The sequence below is a fragment of the Macaca mulatta genome, chromosome 17 (assembly GCF_049350105.2).
Source record: "Macaca mulatta isolate MMU2019108-1 chromosome 17, T2T-MMU8v2.0, whole genome shotgun sequence".
In the NCBI taxonomy this organism is placed as follows: Eukaryota; Metazoa; Chordata; class Mammalia; order Primates; family Cercopithecidae; genus Macaca; species Macaca mulatta.
This window is the reverse complement of record NC_133422.1, coordinates 81,200,430-81,214,492: the sequence shown is the minus strand read 5'-3', so window position 1 is coordinate 81,214,492 and position 14,063 is coordinate 81,200,430.

Genomic DNA, 14,063 nt, shown 5'->3' with positions numbered 1-14,063 from the left:
CCTCCTGGGTTCACGCCATTCTCCTGCCTCAGCCTCCTGAGTAGCTGGGACTACAGGCTCTCGCCACTACGCCCGGCTAATTTTTTTATTTTTAGTAGAGACGGGGTTTCACCGTGTTAGCCAGGAAGGTCTCGATCTCCTGACCTCCTGATCTGCCCGCCACAGCCTCCCAAAGTGCTGGGATTACAGGCGTGAGCCACAGCACGCAGCCTGAAAAAGGAATTTTAAAAAGAAAAATATATTGGAACAATAATAACATGAACAAGTTAAACAACTGGTACTAAGAGACGGAGAGTGTGACTAAGTCTGCAGTAAATGTAAGAAAATTTTTGAAACGTGAAATTTGGATTCTTGGAGAGATTTTTAAATAGTAGGAAAAAATCAAAGGATTAAAGAATTGCAAACAAAATAAAAATAAGTAGTTAACTAGAATACAATGAATAGTATATTTCTGAGGCTGTTCCATGTAGGCTTTAGAAAAAAATAAAACTTTGAAAGTGAAATTGGAACAGCCTCAGAAATGTAAAACCGTATCAATGCAAGAAACACTAAAACAGAATTTTTGAGAGAAACAAACATAAGAAACTCTTAATATGAAAGACATATCCTGAAAAGGTAATAGTCAAATTTTTTTTAAAAAATAGTGCGGAAACTAAAAAATACATTATTCTTTTAATTGTGGAAGAAGAAATATATCATGATTGAATTTGACATTTTTCTAAATAAGAATGATGAAAAAACCGTGACACCTTAAAATATACTTATGCAAATTTCTGATTTTCACAATGAAGAAAGTAAAGTTTAAATTGTTTCGTAATCTGTAACCTACGAGTGCTGTCTTTATAATGGCAGAAAATCTCACTTTAACAAGTGAAAGAACACATTGTCTCTAAATGGTTATAATGTTGTTACCTAGGCAAACTACCATTCAAATATATGAGTATATTGGTAAAAAGACTGGGTTAAACTAAGGGGAGTATCAAAAATTAAAACCTCATTGAAACAAGTTTGGCTCCATCCTCCCCTCATTACTTGTTATTGCAAGTCAGTTGTTGACGTTTCTACTCAGTATGAGTACAGTGATCCAGGTCAACAGGGAAATAAATTGCCAAGCATTAGAAGTCATCTTGTCAGAATGCAGTCATGCGTGGTGATTTATACACAAGCACTTAAAAGTTACAGCAAGAAGTTATGCAAGTGACTTATATGTTATTAGACCGAAGCAAGACATGATGCCCTCCAGTTCACCAAATGGCAAGATTTTCAATCATGGCATCAAGTACAAAGTCCTCAAATCTTCGGCTAAAACATGTACCAAATGTAGCTTCTAAAGATCTGGGAATGCATGAGCTATGAGGAATTATCTGTCCTTCACCCATCCAATTAACAGTGGCCAATAGAAAAAAAAAAAACATGATATTTTTAAAAACTCACATACTTTCTAATTCTAAACGTATATTCTGGAAAAGACAAAATTATAGAGACAGTAAAAAGATAAGTGGTTTCCAAAAATGTGAAGTGAATAAGTTTGAGGTGAGTAAATAGAGTACACAAGATTTTTAGGGAGGAAAACTTCTCTTTAAGATATTGTAATGATGGATGCATGGTATCGTGCATTTGTCAAAACTCGCAGAACTGTACAATGCAGAGAGTGAACACTATTCTATGGATTTTACTTAATAATAATAGACTTTAGTTAAAAACAATATTGGTCTATTAATTGCAACAAATCTAGCATACAAATGCAAGATGTTAGTAACAGGTGAAACTGTCTATATGGAAGAAGGTATATGAAAACTATATTTTTGCTTATTAAGTCTGTTAACCTAAACTGTTCTTTAAATACAATTGATTCATGAAAAATGTATTGATAAAATGGAAAAAAAAAGTTGGAAGGAGATACAGAAGAGACCTTGACTTCTACTGAAGTTCTACTATATCCAAAGATAAAAATGTTCATGTCCTTATGCCTCGAGGTCAGGAATGGAACCTTCTATTCTGGGATTCTCAATCTCTATAAGTCAGTACTCAAATCCACTGCAGTCTGTAACCTCTAGTTCTTATCTCTCGACCTTCTAAAAAGTTATTCTTTATTAAAGTTCTTTGTACCTTCCGAACTGACTACTAGGAAATAATGGCTTTTGGTAGCTGAGCACTTTCCTCAGCCTCTTTTTTGTCCCAAGGGTCATTTTAAGTCTGAATGGGACAGATATATTGTGTTCTAAGTTGGTGATTATTTTTCAATGAAATTATGTCAAAAGCAAATAACGGTGTTTTTCTTTTCTATTTTATTCTTATCAATAAGAATAATTATCAATAATTTGCACGCCTGCTGCCTTCCTTAGATGTGGTAGCCGTTTCTCAGGCTCCCTCTCCGGAATGGAACCCTGATGTCACATTTTCAGGATTTGTTATTCATGTTCGTTTGTTTTTGTTTTTTGTAGCCATGTTCTTAGGTTTCTCTCTCTCTTGTGGTTTTTTTGGGGGGTTTTTTGGGGTTTTTTTTTTTTTTTTGCTAATAGCCTCCAAGGTTGACTCTCTCTCTCTCTCTCTCTCTCTCTCTTTCTCTTTCTCTCTCTCCCACCATTTTCTCCCCCTCTTGTCTCTCCTTAAAGGGAAGTAATTTAAGCCTAAGCTCTAGCTTCTGTGGAATCACAAAACACTTAGCAAATTTGCTTTGAGTCTTCAGTTCAATTAAAGGGCTTTACTTGGTAATGATTTAATCTCTTTTCTTGGTTTCTAGTTATGGATGTGACAGCCATACCCCACGATTTTGTCTTAGCTGCAAGCTGAGTTTTAATCTGCCTTGCTGATGAAAGACTTTGCTAATTGGATGACTGTTTGGGATTGAGAAGCAATAATTTATTCATGTCATACAAATTACTAAATCGGTGAAGTGCTTCTATTTCTTTCCATTTCTAATTTCAAATTAGCCAACCATTTTACAATCTTATTTTTCTTATAATACCTTTTCAAACACAGACAATTGGAGCCAACCCATAACAGTAAAATTCAGTTTTTTAATAACGTATCTGAGTACTACATATTTTGCTTCTTTATAGTGGAAATCATGTGTCCTCTTATAATAATTTTCTTTTTTCCAACAAATTTCTCATCTGAAAGTGATTCATATTTTATGATTTTTCTTATAGATGCATCCTGATTCTAGGTAGCAATTTTTATATTATTCAGAAGGAAATTGATGATGCTACATACTCAAATATTTGATGGTTTAAAACAACAATGGATAATTTACAACTCATAGTTATGACCCTGTAGGGCTGATTGAGGAAATGGGGAAATAGTCATTGTAGACCTTCACAGTTCCATATCAGTATCATAGGAACTATCATAAACATTGCTGGTTGCCATGACAGAATGAAATATAGACTTCTGGATAACATAATACCATCATTCACCTGGCAACAATGTCAAATTTCTGCTAGCATCTTATTGAATAGAACTTATCGTATGGACCTTCCAAACAAAAATATACTAGAAAGAGCTCTCTGTTTGGAAGCAGAAAAGTCAGCAGGACTACATAATTAATCTGAGAAGCATTAATAACTATTGCTTAATGATAATTAAGTGTCTTTTAAAAGTAAGCAAAGATGCAAAGCATGCTAATTATGTAGACTGAAAAGTAATAAAATATATACTATAGAAATAGAAAATAAAACTGTACAAGAAAATATATAGAATAAAAGAAACCTTGTAACTTAAACACCAAAATTTACAAGTTATAGTGTATTATCATTAATGATATATCTGTGTAGTTTAATATGCCTCTAAAATTGATTTATTTTAAAAAGAGAAGTATACTTAACATACAGTCTTAAATTATCTATCCAAAATTGAACTAGCATGTAATGACAAAATATAAGACAAACTAGAGGGAAACATTTGTAAATAAAAATAATAAGTATTTTTTAAAACTTGTAAATCCCAGAAATAGTCAAGAAGAAATCGTTAATATCAATGTGGATGTGTATGCATTTGTACACATATGTGTATAAACTATTTTAATATTTATTACTTGTTAATAGATATGAGATATAGACATAAGCAAAAAATTTAAAATGGTGATAAATAGCACACAGAAAAATGGTAAAAATTATATATAAACATAGAATTCTCCTCTTCACTTTCTTCTCCACAAAGCTATCAGAAAGAGAGACGGGTCATGACAGTTCAAATACCATGATTTACTCCATATTTGACCCAGATTGAAATCCAGAGATGTGACTGCGGCCTGTGTGAACTCTGCTCCATCCTCTGGCCTTCCTTCTTACACCTTCTCCCTACCCTTCTGTCTTCTTCCATTAGCTCCACCAACCCTCCAGCTGTGCCATTCTCGGAATATATTATCACCACAGAGAATTTGCAGCTGCTCTTCCCCCAAATACCTACTGTTTTACTCCAGCACTATTTTCTCTTCTACACTAATTTTCAGATTGGCAGAAGATGTATCACATGCTCCCTTTGAAAAAGAAAAAAAAGAAAGAAGAATGCTATCACTGTTTCCTTACCCTGAGTTTTTTCCTTATTATAATACCAACTTCTGATATCTCATACATTTATTGGCTTATTTGTTCATTTTCTCAATTCATTTGAATGCTAACTTCATTAATTCTAATACTTAAAAATAATCCTTACAGCCAGAACCATATTACATAGATATGCACCTGGCTAATATTAGAGCTCAAAAATATTTTGCAAAAAGGAATATTAATGAATCTATCTTCTTGTCTTCTTCCTTTTCTTCCTCCCTCTATTCAACCTCTCCAGCCTGCTTGCCTGTCTTTCTCCCTTTCTTTCTTCGTTCCTTACTCTCTCTCTTTGTGAATTACTACTTGAAATTGCTATTAAAATACTCTTTAAAATTATTACTTTATAAAAATATTTCTATTAAGGCCTTGAATCTACTGAGGTTATTTGCTGGTTGCTAATAATAAAACTTTTGTGAAATCAAGATAACAATCCTGATAGAGTTTTATTCTGAGAGCAAGTGAGATTTTATAGAAGAAGAGAGACTATGAGGGAAAAAGTTTTTCACATACAGTACAGACATTATTATACCTATTACTAAATGTTTATTGATTACATTTGTTTTTGTGTTAAATCTTACACTTGACCTGTAATCCTACTTTTAAAAATTATTGTTGTGCTCTTAAGAAATGTAAGCAAATTCATGAAATCATATAGGTCTATAAAATTTGCAGGACCTGTATATATGAATACACATATACACAAATACCATATACATGAATACACAAAAACTGACATTAGAAGTACTGGTAATAATCCTTTCATATTAAATAACTAAACGTGTAATTATTCTTGACATTTAAACAATAGGGATATTTGTGTAATATAAATTTACACATTAAAAAAATAACTTCTCATGCTCCTCAATTTAAACATACTTTAAAGTTAGAGCTCAGACTACCTGACTGGGACTTCTTCCTATTAAGGTTGCTGCAATATTGCAGGCTCCTTGGTGTTTATGATGAAGCTTGACATCATAAACTGGTACAATCCTAAACAATCTATCAAATTTTTACATACAAATTTTTTTTTTTTTTTTTTGAGATGGAGTCTCTCTCTGTTGCCCAGGCTGGAGTGCAGTGGTGCAATCTCAGCTCACTGCCACCTCTGCCTCCCGGGTTCAAGTGATTCTTCTGCTTCAGCCTCCCGAGCAGCTGGGACTACATGTGCATGCAACCACAACCGACTAATTTTTGTATTTTTTTAGTAGAGACGGGGTTTCAACATATTGGCCAGGCTGTTCTCAAACTCCTGACTTCGTGATCCACCCTCCTTGGCCTCCTAAAGTGCTGTGATTACAGGCATGAGCCACCGTGCCCGGTCAACATACAATCTTACACTACCCTTCTGTATGTCTCAAATTTTGAGATGTGTGATGATTATTGCTCACCAAATATCCACTACCTGCCTCTGCATTATTAAAAATTTCATATTTTATATATAATGACAAATTTCCCAGATAAACTACCACATTTCACAAGTTTTTTAAGGCTAGAATTGCTATGAATGACATATCAAACTTGTTTGATAATGCTTCCACTATAACTCTTTGAAAGTGTAAGTGGACTCATTGGTGTAAGGGTTTTTTATTTTTTGTTGCCCTTTAGCCTTCCCTAATTTTTACTTGCAACCTTGGCCTGATGCTTGTTAGTCAGTATTTTGTGAAGCCAAGGCCACTGGCTTCACAAAGGATGTCTGAGAGAAAGAATGTGACACTGGATCTCTAAATCTAATACCATCAGAAATGCTAAAAACTGCTCCAGGCTACCATACTATGAATTTCTTGTTAGATGAGAAATTGTTTTATTCATAAGCCATCATATTATTCATCCTTAGTTTTGTGGTGTGGGGTTTTTACACAAAAACATAGTTGTTGTTGTTGTTATTTGAGACGGAGTCTCGCTTTGTTGCCCAGGCTGGAGTGCAGTGGCGCAATCTCGGCTCACTGCAAGCTCCGCCTCCCGAGTTCACACCATTCTCCTGTCAGCCTCCCGAGTAGTTGGGACAGTATTTTTTTTTTATTTTTTATCACCTATTCCCTCTTCTTTAAGTTTGTTTTTAAAAGAGAACTAAAAAAGCTAAACAACTGAAAGAGTTAAAAGAAATTTTCATTTCTGTAAATTACAATTGTATTTCTTCTTCAATGTTTACCTGGATATTAAAAAAAGTACTTACTATTAATTATATAACCTTCTGTATAGAGTGTCTCAGCATTATGGAAAGTAAAGTTTCAATTCAAAGTCTGCCCAAAATATAAAATGTCAACCCAAGCCTTATTTAAACACTTACTTACGCATGACAAGGTGTCTTCTCATATAAAAAACATGTCACTTCTCAACCTAAAAAGTTAATTTAAACTCATTTAACATTACTTTTATTAGTGCTAAAAATGTCTCAACACAGCAACATATATGTATTAGCCTGTTCTCATGCTCCTGATAAAGACACGCGTGAGATTTGGTAATTTATAAAGGAAAGTGGTTTAACTGACTCACAGTTCAGTGTGGCTGGACAGACCGCAGGAAACTTAGACAGTCACAGCGGAAGGGGAAGCAAATATGTCCTTCTTCACATGGCAGCAGCAAGAAGCATAGTGTGAAGGGGAAGAAGAGCTCCTTATAAAACCATTAGATCTGTGAAAACTCACTCACTATCACAAGAACAGCATGGAGGTAACCGCCCCCACGATTCAATTACCTCCTACCAGGTCCTTCCACCACATATGGGGATGATGAGAGCTACAATTCAAGATGAGATGTGGGTGGGCACACGGCTAAACTATATCAGTATATATGTTTTTAAATAACATCAAATCTGAAAAACACTAGCTGGAGATTTTAAGTATTTTGTGTAGTACCTAATAGTTGGCATGCACTCAAATCAATTTACTTTCCAAGAGCACACATTTTTATCACTCATAAAGATTAATGTCAGGCCATGATTAAAATGAAGTGTACAGCCCTGGAAGCTCACAGAATTTTACACACAACTCAGGGACAAGTCAATACTAATCAACAGATATAGAAGCATCACATAATGCTAGTGCCAAAAGAAACCTAGCAAACACAGATCAGATATAGAGGAATTTGCTGTTATGATTGCATTTGACAGACTATAGTCAAAAGGCTAAAGTCAATGATGTGATAATCAAATTATACATATGTATATTTAGTTTATATATATATGTATACCCTTAAGTTATATACATATACACACATATATAATATTTGATATGTGTGTATATGTGTATACAACCTAACTGAATACATTTAAAAAATTATTCTAGAACTTGACCATCTCAGAAAACCAAGAAAAGAAAATACAGCAAGAAAGAAATGAAAGAGAGAAAAAGAAAAAGAATACTTTAATATATTTGCCTTATTTTCAGCAATATATACATTAAATGAATAAAATTGTATATAATTTAGGCAATATAATTTATATTCCATTTTTCTTTTCTAATTTAACCTACAATTTACAATCTCTAAAAGCAAATAGTCTGTAACATGCATAGACATATATGTGACCATTAGCTTTCTTAAAAGATGCCATATGTAAATTAATAAATTGTGCACATTGGCTTTCATCTATAATCATCAAAATTATAGAACTGGAAACACTTTTCTAGAAGAGAAACTTAACATATGAACCAAATGGAAAATTAGAAAGCTGTTTCCCTGTTGCTGTGGTGCTGGGATGCAACCATACAGAGTTTCCTCATCTTGGCATCTTCTATTTGTTATTGATTCTGTTCCTACAACTGAAAGAAAATAATAGCGCATAGTGCAATGATTGGAAAACAGTATATATTCCAAAATATACTTATTTGTTTTTCAAGTAAAAATGTATTAATGACAACCAAAAAAAAAAAAAAAAGGGAAGAGGACACTGAATCTAACATTACATCTTCTGGAATATAAATATAATAAATGTACAAATCTTTGGGGAAGGAATTGATTTCATCAAGAAGGCATGTTTGATGAAAATTGTTTATATACACTGCTTTTTTAATGCAAACTGGCAGCATATGATTGATAACTCTTTAACTCTTCAAAGACTTCTAAACTTCAAAGAGTCTTAAACCTATAGGAAACTCTCCTACAAGTTAGTCTGTGGTATATTAAGAAATAATTTAGTTTTTGTCCCTAGGTTCCTGGCATGAACTTCCTAAAACCCTTGGAATTTCCTGAGTCATAGGAGTGTCTGTGGTTATTCTTAACTAGCCCCTTTTAATCACACCTAAGTTTATGCTAATGAAATGTATTAGGTTAGGGGCCCATGATAGCCTCAGGATGGGACTGCTCACCAGCAAGACCAAGTAGTGAGAGGGTTGGAACTTTCAGCCTCACTTACTGACCTCCAGGAAAAGGGTGGTGTGCAAAATAGGAAAGCTCTATAAAAATTTTTGAATGATGATGCTTGCTGAGCTTCCAGGTCACTGAGTGTATGCGTGTGCTGGGAGGGTGGTGCACCCCACCTCCAGCAACAGAAGCTGTTTGCTCAGGACCCTACTGACCTCACCGTATGTACCTCCACATCTGGCTGTACAAAAAGGATGCATCTGCATCTTTTATCATATCCTTTTTAATCAACAAGTAAATGATAAGTAAAGTGCTTCTTCAGTTCTGTGAGACATTCTAGCAAATTATAAAATCTTAGAAGGGAGTTGTGGGAGTCCCTGGTCAGAGCTACAGAAGGCCTGGACTTCCAATTGTCATCTGAAGTGGGGAAAGTCTTGTTAAGACTGAATCCTTAATTTCTGGGATCTGCTGCTAACTCCACGTATATAGTGTTGGAATTGAAGTGATTTGTGGGACACCAAGCTGTGTTGGAGAATTGATTGGTGTGGGAAAAACTTGCATATCTGTTGTCAGAAGTGTTCTGTGTTGAACGTGAATATACAGGAAAAACAGTTTGATTGTTCCTTTAAATAACATGTCAAATTCCCTTTCTGATATGTACATATCATTATCTGTAAAGATGAATGTATCCGGAAAGGACTGATTGATCATCAGAAAAATGATAAAAAGAAATATATTGACAATTGATACGGAAAACAATAAAGATAAATAAGAATTCCTATTTGGAAAGGAAAATATCAAAGATAATAACACAAAAATAGACTGTCGTCAAAACTTGGTTTTCAAAATTAAACACATAAAAACAATAGAGCAATGTTAGAAATGTTGACAGAACACAACCAACCTACTAATTTCATCCATGAAAATCGTTATCTAGAATATTGGCACCAATATTATGAATATTTACTACATGTCAAGCACTATAACTGATATTTGTATTTTTTACTATTCCTACAAGTAGCTCAATGAGTTGTGTCTTTTTTTCTATTTTAACAGTGAAAAAAAAAAAAAATAGGACAAAATATCAATGCATAAAAAAAATTCAAAGGAAAAAAAATCAATGCTTAAAATGTTTATGAAACTTTGCCCAAAGCATCTTAGTTTGGAATTGATGAATCTGGTATTTGAATCCTGTCCTAAATGAATGTAAATGCAGCTTTTACAATCACCGTCAGTTGTAGGCAGAATGCCCTTAAAAGGACTACAAGTTGTTCTCATAACTGGAAATTCGAAAGCTATACTAAACATATGCTATTAGAAAACATTTAAATATCTACTATCTCCAAATAAAAGGTAAACAAAATAATGGCTTTTTAAATGAAAATATTGTTCTATTTGTTGAATTATGTTCCATACAACAAATATAAACATTTATTTGTGGTTTTCCCATAGCAAAATTAAAATTAAAATCTGTAATTTCCTTATATTGCTGCTTAAATTCACAAAAGTATATGAGAAAGTTTGCTGTACTTCCACTACGAATGACAGAGTTTCCGCAGATGAATTTTATTATCCCCACTTTATGCATAGGGGAAATGAAATGCAGAGAGCATAGGTATCTGTTCCCCACACAATTATTAAAAGCGGTAGAGCTATCTTTTGAATTCATGCAGTCTGACTCCGGAGCTCAAGCTCCAACCAGACTAAGAAAAGACAGAAAATAGTAAAACTCAGACACATAGTGTTTAAAAATATTATTTTCAAAGAGTGAATCAATATTAGTAAGTAAAATAGTTATGAAAGTTTAATTGTCTTATTAAAAATAGAAATATTTGATATTGAAACATAGAAACAATCTGGTTATAAAAGTTATACTTAAAATGGATGGAGACAGGTGGATTTAATTTGAGGGCATGGCATGCTTTCAAGCTTGTTTCACCTAGACTTGTACTAATAGTGATGAAATTAAGGAGATAAAGCAGGAAAAATGAAAGTGACAACCAGTTTCAGAAATAAGTTTTATGATTTGGGGAACCACTGCCACTGAGCTTTCTGGGCTCTGTCCTCAACACACATTTTTTTGTCCATTGTTCTAGAGAAATATTTATCTGATAAAAATTAGCATGTGTCTTATCGTTTAATCCCTAATTTGGAGAGTACATAGATAGATAGAAGCCATAGTATATAATTTAGAGAACACATGAGTACTCAGAAGTAGCTGTGTTTCAATGTGCCATGGCATGCAGCCTTCAAACTGCTCAAAAACTGATGAAGTGATAAGTATGAAAGAGTACATGCAGTTGTGACTAAAGCGTGGCTGTTCAAATTAAATGACATGGCCACACATCTATGCCAACACCTCTCTGTCTGAACAGGAGAGAGAGGGGGAGGAGAGAGAGAGAGAGAGAGAGAGATTCTTAACCCATCCAGTCAATCAGATCTCTGATTAGAACAGCAGAGTTTCCAAGGTTGAAATTTCAATCTATTTAGAACTTTCCGACTCTTTTCAAAAATTTTTTTGAGTCTTGGTATTTAGTGTAACTGTCACTTGAATAATGTACATTTTACCTATTAAGTAATTTATCATTAAAATACATTCTGGACCTGATCCTCTGCCCTCTGATTGCAGAAGATGACAGTCAAGGAAGCTCTAGCTCTTTTACTTTCACACTTCACTTTCAATTATTGTTAAATAGTATCTCATTGTTTTTCTCCAGTATGTAAATTTACCCCAGCGGCAATTGTACAATGCCATAATCCTTACAACTACTACTTCGCAAAAATTTATTTTTTCGAATCAAATACTTGGATTATTGTAACTGTCAATGTAGTCCCTTCCTCTGATGTCCCGGTTAAAAAAAAAAAAAAAAAAAAGTACCATGACAACATACCTGGAACTTTTCATGCTCTATCTACCACTGATACAGCCAGCCAGTAGGTGTCCCAGTTCCCAGACTCCATTCTTTAGACTGCTTCCCCAAACCACTCCTGGCAACAATTGTCTTGGATCTGAGTCTCTGAGATGATTGGCCTCCAGAAAGTTTATTGGGTAGTTCCTTGATATTAGAAAATGATAGTCATTGATGGGAGTAGAATTGGACAGAGTGAGAAACTACAATGCAGTTGCAGCAGTCCTGTGTTGAGGCAGCTAGGCTGGGCCTGTAGAAACCTGCATTGACCCATTATTACATGTTGGCAGCCCTGGAGAAGGATGACATCAGGTGAAGCAGCTCTCTCTCTTTTTGACACTCAGACTAAGCTGACAGTATATTCATCATTGCTCTAGAACTTTTGTGAATCAGTGTCTCATCCCTGAAAGTGTGAAAGGTCATGCAGCAGAAGTATATAGTAATTATGTACAAGTAATTTTAAATTCCAGAAATATTTTACAATTTCATATTGGTCCCAAGTAAGCAGTTTTCTTCCTGTGTGTTTTGTGTGTAATATTATTTGTAGTGTGTGTGTGTGTGTGCGCGCACGCGCATGTGTTGTGGGGGCAGGGTGTGTGTACAGATGGTCCCTGAGATACAATGGTTCTATTTCTGATTTTTTTACTTTACAGTGGAGTGAATGTGATATGCATTCAGTGGAAACTGTGCTTTGAGTACCCAAACTACCAGTTTGTTTCTCACGTTCAGTACAGTATTTAATAAATTTCATGAGACAGCCAACATTTTATTGTGAAATAGGCTTTATATTAGATGATTTTGCCCAACTCAGGGCTAAGGAAAGTATTCTGAGCATGCTTAAGGCAAGGTAGGCTAAGTTATGATGTTCAGTAGGTTAGGTGTATTAAATGCATTTTCAACTTACAATACTTTCAACTTATCAAGATGTAATCCCATTGTAAGTAGAGTATCTGTGTATGTTTAGGACATGTACATGTACACTTACAGAACACAATTCATCTGTAGCCATCTATGTAGTTCAAAGAATGCATTCTGCTTTCATTGGGAAGATGTCTACCTACGACCTCAAATATGAAGGAATCTAGTCCGAGGAATGAGGCATCAAGCTAGCGATGCAAATATGGGAAGAGCATGACTTGCAGCGGGGAGGAAGTAAGGGAGTGCCTGAGTCCTTGGCTGCAACTTCCATCAGAGACTGCAATAAGCTGGCTGCATGTCAACTCCCCTGGCGTGAGGAGGCCGGCTCTCCCTGTGAAGCCTGCCAGATAAAGCCCTTGTTATTGCCTGTGGTCAGGCCTCAAAAATCACAAATAGATTTTTAACCTGGAGCCAGACTCTTCACTTGATATTTGAGGTTATATATTTCTCAGTGTGTTTTACTTAATAATGTCAAATCAGCTTCCTTAAACCATGGTCCATTGCCATTCACTGAAATGCAACTCAATATTTAATTCCAAATGCATCATATATTCCAGAGAGAATAACACCTATTGCCTGCACTTTGAAACCAGTTTCAATCATTTATTGAGTTTTCTATTTCCCAACTGAAGAAAGCAAAAATGGCTAAGAAAAAGAAAAGAAAATACTTTACAGAACTAAAGGAAGAGCTTAGTCACAAGAATTTTATATATTTTATGGAAATAGAAGATCTCTGATTGCAGCAACAGAAACTTCAGTTCATTTTTCTAAGAAGTGAAGGGAATGATTTACCACCTTTGTGCCCCAAGTTCCAGCAGAGATTATTATATTAGTCTGGCTTGTGTCATATGCATGTAAGAAGTATAGTTGTGGATCTGTGTCTTTAGGGAACAATGTTTCCCACCCTAAAGTTTTGTTATGAACGGATGTTGGAACAAATACATCTGGGCAAACAAAGAATGGTGAATTCCACAATTCTCACATTTGAATCACTACCTGTGATCTCTATTCTGAGTCAAAGCATAGCAATTACATTAGATAATGGATATTTATATATTTGTGTGCTATACAGTCTGGGCAAGTATACGCTTCTAATTTCCCCTTGCAGCCCCTCTCATCCATTTTCACCATAGTCTTTCTGGAATCACTAAACAATATAATGTTATGTCACTTAATCTAAACAAGAAACACATGAGTGATTTGTAAATATCCACAATTTTACTGCCAAAATTTAAACAATCCCATGGTGTTGATTTTTTTTTCTTACATTATCTCCAGTATAAAATATTTTGCCTCCATCCCAAATACTTTGCTCATTATATTATTCCAAGACAATTGTAATATGCTTACAATAATGTCCATATCTTCCCCTGATGACATAATGGTA